Source organism: Leucopleurus acutus, assembly GCF_964270905.1.
Source record: "Leucopleurus acutus genome assembly, chromosome: 6".
NCBI classification, from domain to species: Eukaryota; Metazoa; Chordata; class Mammalia; order Artiodactyla; family Delphinidae; genus Leucopleurus; species Leucopleurus acutus.
In genome coordinates, this window is record NC_139149.1 from 114,905,600 (window position 1) to 114,914,059 (window position 8,460).

An 8,460-nucleotide genomic window follows, 5' to 3' on the forward strand; every position below is an offset into this window, starting at 1 on the left:
GAGCCAGAGCTGCTTCCCAGGTGTGGTGGGTCCTCTTCCTAGCCCTGTGGGGAAGGTGCAGGCCCAACCACATCAACAGGACAGTCGGCCTGTGTGGAGACTCGACTTACGTGCAACCGAATGGGACGGTGTCCGAACAACACAGTGGTGTGAAATCGAGAATCCTGGGGAACGTATTAAGTTTCTGAGCACGGGAAGCCACACAGCCTATTCCACAGCCTTCGGCTGGGCTGGCTTAACCCTTCCTGCTTATTACTGGGTCCTTTCCCAGCCACCAGGACCTGGGGCAGGTGTGCAGAGGAGGAGAGCATCTGTGGGAGGGATGCAGCCAGCGCCCACAGAGGAAGCTTGCCAGTGACACGGCACCTGCACCCCAGGCTCAGCTGTTTCCCAGTTTAGCACGTCTCAGAGGAGAAGCCGCAGGTGGCATGGGAGGACCACTGAGCCTGCCTGCCCCCGTGGGTATTTCTCTGTCAGGTACCCCTCTCCCCCCAGATCTCCCCTCCTGTCTCTGTCCCTCCTCCTTCACCGGCTCCTTTTATCCTGCTGCAGACGGGCCAGATTCCATCTCAGTGAAGCTTCCCTTCCCACCTGTCAACGATTCCCCACCAGCTGGGATGATGTGGTCCTTCTTGAGTCAAAATGGAGCCTGTCTGCCTAGGCTGGATTGTGGCCAGTTGTGGCTAAAAGAGCCTGAACTTGCATCTGCCCCATGGGCTGCTGGACTTTGATGAACTCCCATAGGAATCATGACGTAATCATGAAGTCAAGACACAGTTCTCATCCAATCCATCATCCCCTCTGTGCAAGGACCAGGGGCTCTAAGACACATGGACACCTTCTACAATTCCCAGCCTAGCCTGATGTTACAGGGAAAGCAGGCTTGCAACAATTATTTGTTGAATTGATAAAGAGCCCACGTAAGGACCAGCCCCTTAAGAAAGTCCAGGCAGTAACTGAGAACGTTGGTACAGGGGAGTCTGCAGACAAGCCAACCGTAAGCTTCAGGTCAAGAGGAGAAGGTCTGTTTGCTTCTGCTTAGCCGTTGAGTTTCAGAGAGGACAGAGCCTTGATTCAACTCCTGGTTAATTGCTGAAACCTTAGTTTCCTCATCTGTGAGATGGGGACAATACGGCATTGGCCTCCGACGTGAGTTTTGAGGATTTAATGAGGCGGTGAGTGCAAGAGCCATTCGTAACGGTGAATGTCGGCAGCTAGCCCTGAAACTTGGGCTTAGCCGTGCCCTTGGCAGAAGGCAGGCATCCCCGCCACAGCCCTTTACAGGACCCAGGAGCAGAGCAGTCCAGGGTTCCCTGTGGGTGGCCCCCCCTTCCCTGGAGGTTGGCTCTTGGAGACCCCGCAGTGGGCTGTGGACCAGTTCCTTCTCTGCCCTGGCAGCCTATTCTGAAGTCTGCCAGTGGCTGGCGCTGGACTTTCACAGCCTGGAGGTCTAGGCAGGGGTTCTAACACCAGAATTTTTAAACTTTACAGTCCAAGGTAGTCTTCAAAGGCTGGGAAGATGTGCTTCTTCATATAATTTCTGTCCAGGGAGCCATAAGTGAAAATCAGACACATTTTCTCTTTCTGTTTTTTACTAAAGTTTATTTGATTTAGGTGTCCGTGGTCTCCCGCGTGGGACAGAGGGGCCGGCCGGAGCTGGAGCTTTCTCAGTACTAGACCTGGACCCCGACCCGGCACCAGAATACAGCCGCTTTGAATCGAAGATACATGACTCGCGAGAACAAATGATGAACAGCAGTGTGAGCTCTGGGTCTGGGTCCCTGTGAACGAGTGAGAAGAGGTCCTTGTATGTCAGGGCCTTGTTTGATTATGACCGGACTCGGGACAGCTGCCTGCCGAGCTAAGGCCTCAGCTTCTCCTATAGTGACATTCTACATGTCATTAACACCTCTGATGATGAGTGGTGGCAGGCGAGACTGGTGACCCCCCGCCATGGAGAAAGTGAGCAAACTGGTGTGATTCCCAGTAAGAAAGAGGGTGGAAAAGAAAGAAAGGGCTCCATTGAAAACCGTGAAGTTTCATGCCAGGACGGGCATGATTGAGTCTAACAGGTCGATCAAAACGAAACGTAAAAGGAGTTTCCGCCTCTCTCGAAAGTTTCCATTTTACAAGAGCAAAGAAAACATGGCCCAGGAGAGCAGCGTACAGGAACAGGGAGTGACATCCAGCACCAGTGACGGCGAAAGCGGTTCCAAAGGACAAGAGGACGCTATTTTGTCATATGAGCCAGTGACACGGCAAGAAGTTCACTAGGCAAGGCCTGTCATCATCCTGGGCCCAATGAAGGACAGAGTCAACGATGACCTGATTTCGGATTTCCCGCGTAAATTTGGATCCTGTGTACCACATGCTACCTGGCCTCGGCGTGATGATGAAGTGGATGGGCAAGACTACCGCTTTGTGGTCTCCCCAGAACAGATGGAGAAGGATATTCAGGACAACAAGTTCGTCGAGGCAGGCCAACTCAGCGATAACCTCTATGGGACCAGCCTCCAGCCAGTGAAGGGAGCTGGCGGAGGGGCAAGCACTGCATGTTAGATGTTCCTGGCAACGCTATCAAGAGGCTGCAGCAGTCACAACTTTATCCCATGGCCACTTTCTTCAAGCCCAAGTCCATTGAAGCGCTTATGGAAATGAACCGACGGCAGACATATGAACAAGCAAATAAGTTGTATGACAAAGCCATGAAACTGGAGCAGGAGTTTGGAGAATACTTCACAGCCATTGTACAGGGTGACTCACTGGAAGAGATTTATAACAAAATCAAACAAATCATTGAGGACCAGTCTGGGCAGTACATTTGGGTCCCATCCCCTGAAAAACTCTGAAGAATCCCCTCCAAACATTCTATTGTGAACAGAAGAAATCAAGTCTCTCTTCCCTCCTCCCTCTTCATTCCTGTCCCCATGGGAAGAACAGATGACTACTGTTCTTTTCCCCTTTTTTAGATATGTCCAAAAAATTGAGTTTTCTAGTCCTGTTCTTTTAAATTTTTGTTTTGTTTTAGTTTATTTTTGGGGATGACGCCATCTCACTCATCCTGTGACTGCGCCCATTCCTGCATGGACCTTTCCCAAGCACTAGCACAGGTGTAAATCCATCAGAGTCATTGTTTGCATAAAACCAAGCAGAAGCGAAGAGAAGAGAGGAGGATTGATGGAAAGACAGACTGGACAGCTGCGCGGCTTATGAAGCGAGCTCCGTGCACCCTGTGAGGAGAGGCTCCCAGGCTTTGCTACGATCTGTGCGCTGCCTCGCGGCTTGGGACAGCGCGGTTGTGGCGACAGAAAGTATCTTATTTATATATAGATATATATGTAATTTATATAAAATATATAGAAATTATTATATATATTATACACTCTCATATAATGTATATTTATATTCACATGCATTTGGACTAGAAAATCTATGGAGACTTCATCAATGGTACTGTGTTATTAGAGAAATGCTTTAATTTTCATATTCCAGTCAGATGGCATCTTATATCCCAACTGGTTGGGGAGGGAGTGAAAGTGGTAGTAAGTGCTGTACCGAGGGCACCCACATTGGTCATTCTCTTGAGAGCTGGGCTTTTCTTTTCTTTTCTTTTCTTTTTTTTTTTTGCGGTATGTGGGCCTCTCACTGTTGCAGCCTCTCCCGTTGCAGAGCACAGGCTCTGGATGCGCAGGTTCAGCGGCCATGGCTCACGGGCCCAGCCGCTCCACGGCATGTGGGATCTTCCCGGACTGGGACACGAACCCGTGTCCCCTGCATCAGCAGGCAGACTCTCAACCACTGCGCCACAAGGGAAGACCTGGGCTTTTCTTTAGGAGGGGTCAGCCAGCGAATGGTGAGAAAGGGCTTTGGCCCGGGGGCCAGAGGCTTGGAGCTGTGACCCTAGAGCCGATGCTGCCCTTGGGGCACAGTCAGGCCCGCGTGTGGGGAGCGAGAGAGTGGCTAACGGTGCTCCCACCGTATTAAATTGCCGATTGTTTTATACCACCTGATGTGTCTGCATGAGAGGTTTCCTTTTTGTTCATTTTTAAACTGCTGTTAAACCCAAACCATGTTGTGCTAAAAAAAAAAAAATTATTTTATTTAGTATAGTTGATTTACAATGTTGTGTTAATTTCTACTGTACAGCAAAATGATTCAGTTATACATATGTATATATTCTTCTTCATATTCTTTTCCATTATGGTTTATCACAAGATATTGAATATAGTTCCCTGTGCTATGCAGTAGGACCTTGTTTTTCCATTCTTTTATTTTTAAAGAGAATTTATATATTTAATTATTTATTTTTGGCTGTGTTGGGTCTTCATTGCTGCGCAGTAGTTGTGGCTCACAGGCTCAGTAGCTGTGGCTTATGGGCTCTACAGTGCAGGCTCAGTAGTTGTGGCGCATGGGCTTAGTTGCTCCACGGTACGTGGGGTCTTCCCCGACCAGGGCTCGAACCCATGTCCCCTGCTTTGGCAGGCGGGTTCTTAACTGCTACGCCACCAGGGAAGCCCTGTTTTTCCATTCTATATCTAATATTTTTTAATGTATTCAAACTTTCTCTTTCTTGATCTCCCTTGATCACCAATGTCATACTTGCTTTGGGTAAAAAATTTGGAAAATACAGAAAAGTGAACACACACACATATTCACAGACATATACACAACACACGTAGGTACACACGCAGACATCAGCCATAATCCACTGGCCAGAGGAAGACACTGTTCATATCTTGTTTTATTACAATTTGTCGTCTTGAATACATTTTTCCTGATGTAAATGGGATCCCGATATAGGTAATTTTTCATCTTTTTTGGTCGTTGAAAATTATAACATAAACATTTTTTTATCTGATCTTAAAGATGTTTCATAAACAAACTATTTAAAGTCTGGATAACAGGCCACTGGCTGTTTGCATCATAATCTATTGACCCTGCCCCCTAACGCTGGACATATAGATCAATTTCAAAATTTTAAATACTGACGTGCTTGACATTAGGAGTATATTTTACATCAAATTCTCCCAATATGTTCCTTGAGAAACATTTTAATTAGATCTGATGCTGCTAATAAGAAGGGAGAAATAGGACATTTACAATCTTTCCAGAGAAAATACTTGTTCACACATTGGCCTTTGTCATCTGACGATATATGATGACTTCCTGGGGTCTTCCGCTGTTTGCTGTAGAGTTTCCACGTCTAGGGGAAATGTCAATGTACTAAATCATGGGAAGTAGTGTACTTGTAGTAACAACCGTGGTCTGGCACCGCAGGTCGCTGTGTTAATCCTCACGACAGCCCTGTGAGATGAGTGTGGTTATATCACTTTCACAGATGAGCAAAGAGAAGATCAGAGACACCTAACGACTCACCCCAAGTTGCAGAGCTGGTGACTGGAAGTAAACTCAGAGAACAGTTCACACACTCCCCAGGGAAATAACCCCAAAAGAAAAGGACACAAATCTGGTCACATTGATCCAGCTGCCTTGTCGGATGAGGGAGCTGGGAAGGAGAAAAATAAGAATGTGTTCATAGTTTTGTTGCTGGGACTTGGTAAGATCAAGGGTGCAAGCTTTTCCTAGCTTTTATGCATTCACCCATTCTTCTCAGCAGCGACTCATTTAGTTGTTAATTCGGTGGACGATTCAGCCTCTTCAAGGTACCAGGCTGGGAAAAGAATGGGGAGCAAAGCAGGCTGTCCCTGGGGACTCCTGGAGAGGCAGATGTTGGATCATGTCACACACACGGCCACACACGCACACAATCGGGATAACTGCTCTAAGATGCAGAATCTCTCCTGAGGACTCGGAAAATTTCCCTGGGAAAGGAATATTTACTGAAACCTAAGGGAAGAGCACGAATGAGCCAGACAGAAGAAAGAGGCCACACCAGCAGCAGGAGTGTGCACGGGGCCCAGAGCCAGGAGAGCGGGGTCCGCAAGCCCCAGCGGGTAGCCAGCCGTCTGTTTTTGTCAATAAAGTTTTATTGGAACACAGCCTCACTCATGTGCTTATGTATTATCTGTGGCTGCTTTTGTGCCACAACGGCAGAGTTGAACAGTTAGGAGAGAGACCCTGTGGGCCACTGAAACGAAAGTGTGTATTATCTGGTCCTTTATAGACTAGGCCTGGCAGCCCAGCTCTGGGCACGTGGGCCAAGGCGCTGGGGGCCTGGTGAGTGAGGGGCCGCTAGTGCTAGCAGGGCAGCAGAGGAAGGGTGAGCCTCAGAGTGCACACGGGGAGTCTGGTCCTTACCTGAGCTCCAAGCGGGAGACAGCGAAGGTTTTGAGCAGACTCAAAGGGAGAGAATTAGATTTATGATTTGAAAAGATTACACTTTTCACATAACAGTCACTCTAGGCTTGCTTTTCTTGGTTTATAATAGTTGTGTAATGAATGTGTGTATGTGTGTGTGTGTATGTGTGTGTACACACAGGATACAGGTTCTGTGTCTCTGGAGAATCCTGACTAATAAATGAGTATTTTCATCAATTGCAACTTTCCTCAGCTGACTCTGCATTATTATTTTCTTAATGGTTTCCTTTAAATTGACTTATTTTTGTAATACTTCCTGTTATAAAGGGAACTTGGTATCCCTGCTTGAAACTGAAAAGCAGCATCACTTACCCCAAATGAAAGCCGAGAACATTGTCACCCTTGGGCGTGATGCCTGGGCTCGCATCACACTGGTCCCCCAGGAGGGCCGGGAAATAGGATGGGTATTCACCTGTCCACAGTGCTTGTCTCACTTATTCAAATTAACCAGTGCCCAGAGCTGGAAAGAAATGGATCTGGACTCAGACAAAGATGGGTGAACGGGGAGGTGAGTGAACACTGGGTGTTAAAGACAGACGAGCAAAAAGAAAGCCACCAAGGCAGTAAGGTTCTCACTGCCTGATTCATGACATGATGCCTTCTGCTCGCTTCCCCCTTGTAGAAACAGTGCTGACCCTCAAGGATGGAGGCTGAGAGAAGGCCAGGCAGTGGTTCCTAAACTTTCCCTTAATAAAAATAACTGGGGAGTTTGCTAGAAAGGCAGCTCCTGGGACTCCCAGCCTCAGAGGTCCTGACCCGGGGAGAGGTTGGGAGCTGACAGAGTTCGCAGGCGTTCGGCGCGTTCTGGGGCGTGAGGCCGGTGGCTGTAGTCTGAAAGCAAGGCTGAGGGGTGATCCATGAAGGCATTGCTTTGATCTCCGTCCTGGATGAAGGGCCTCCAACCAAACAACAATAAATTGCTCTCCACCTACCTGAGACAACGTCTGGCTTTGTTCATAAGGACGTGGTTTGGAAAAGTGATCTATACACTGGAAATGTGCATACAATTCTACTTGTAACAGTGATTTTGGTTTATTGCCAAATTCTGAGAATGAGACATGGTTAGATATTTACTTAGAAAAAAGAAGAGCTTGGCAAAATATAAAATGCGTTTAAAGCTACTCGTAGGTGAGAGGAGTATATGCCATCTGATTTCTGGACACCCGCTCAATTCAGGCAATAAAAACTCAGCAGTTCCCTGCTCCTCGGGGGGCCTGACCCGTGGTTCATTTCCGTGCCCTGTAGTGGGCTGGATGGTGGCCCCAGGAAGATATGTCTTTGTCCTGATTCCAGGAACCTGTGAATATTACCATGTATGCAAAAGGTCTGATTTAGTTGAGGATCTTGAGGAGTTGGTCCTAGATTATCCAGCTGGGCCTTAAGTCCCATGACACATGTCCTTCTAAGAGTGAAGCAGAGGGAGAACTACACGGCAGAGAAAATGAGGCCATGTGAAGACAGAGGCAGAGACTGGGGGATGCTACACAAGGCCATGAAGGCCCAGGGCCCCCGAAGCTGGAAGAGGCAAGGAGGGGTCCTTGGAGGGAGCAGGGCCCTGCCCACACCTTCATTGCAGACTCCTGGCATCCAGAGCTGTGAGAGAATACACTTCTGCGGTGTAAGCCGTCAGACTTGTGGTCATTTGTTATAGCAACCTCAGACAACTAATACAGTCCCCAGAGCAGAACTCAGGAATGGAACTCAAAGGGCTGTTTCTCTGATGCTCTGTGAACAAGGCAGAGCTCTTGGTTTCCCACAAGGAGACTCGGCCTGAATGTCTGTTTTACTCATGGAATATGGACTCACACACACACACAACTTTGCCACAAAGATGTGGTCGACCTGTGCTCTCACCTAGGTGGGTTTGGCTGGGCTGGTAACCCCATCCTGTGGCTTCTTCGTGGTCAACCCGCCATGGACCCCTCTCCTCTGCCACCCTCCCCCCGGGGGAGCCCTCAAACATGCAGGCCCCATTCTTACTGGACTCTGAGAGGCTTTTGGGGCCAGGAGATGGGCACAGTTACAGGAAAGGTCCAGAGCGGCACAGCCCAACAGAAATGCCACCTGAGTCACACACATAACCTTAAGCCCAATAGGATCTATATTTAAAACCTTTCTCTAAAGGTGTAATTAATTTTAATA

The 8,460-nt window shown here is 48.2% G+C and overlaps 1 pseudogene across 1 annotated transcript; it reads left to right on the forward strand.

Annotated features, from left to right (window-relative positions):
• Positions 1–1,706: 1,706 nt before the first annotated feature.
• On the forward strand, positions 1,707–2,849 carry LOC309962889 (disks large homolog 3-like; annotated as a pseudogene). The gene has a single exon. The product of its transcript is annotated as a disks large homolog 3-like (transcript).
• Positions 2,850–8,460: the final 5,611 nt, after the last annotated feature.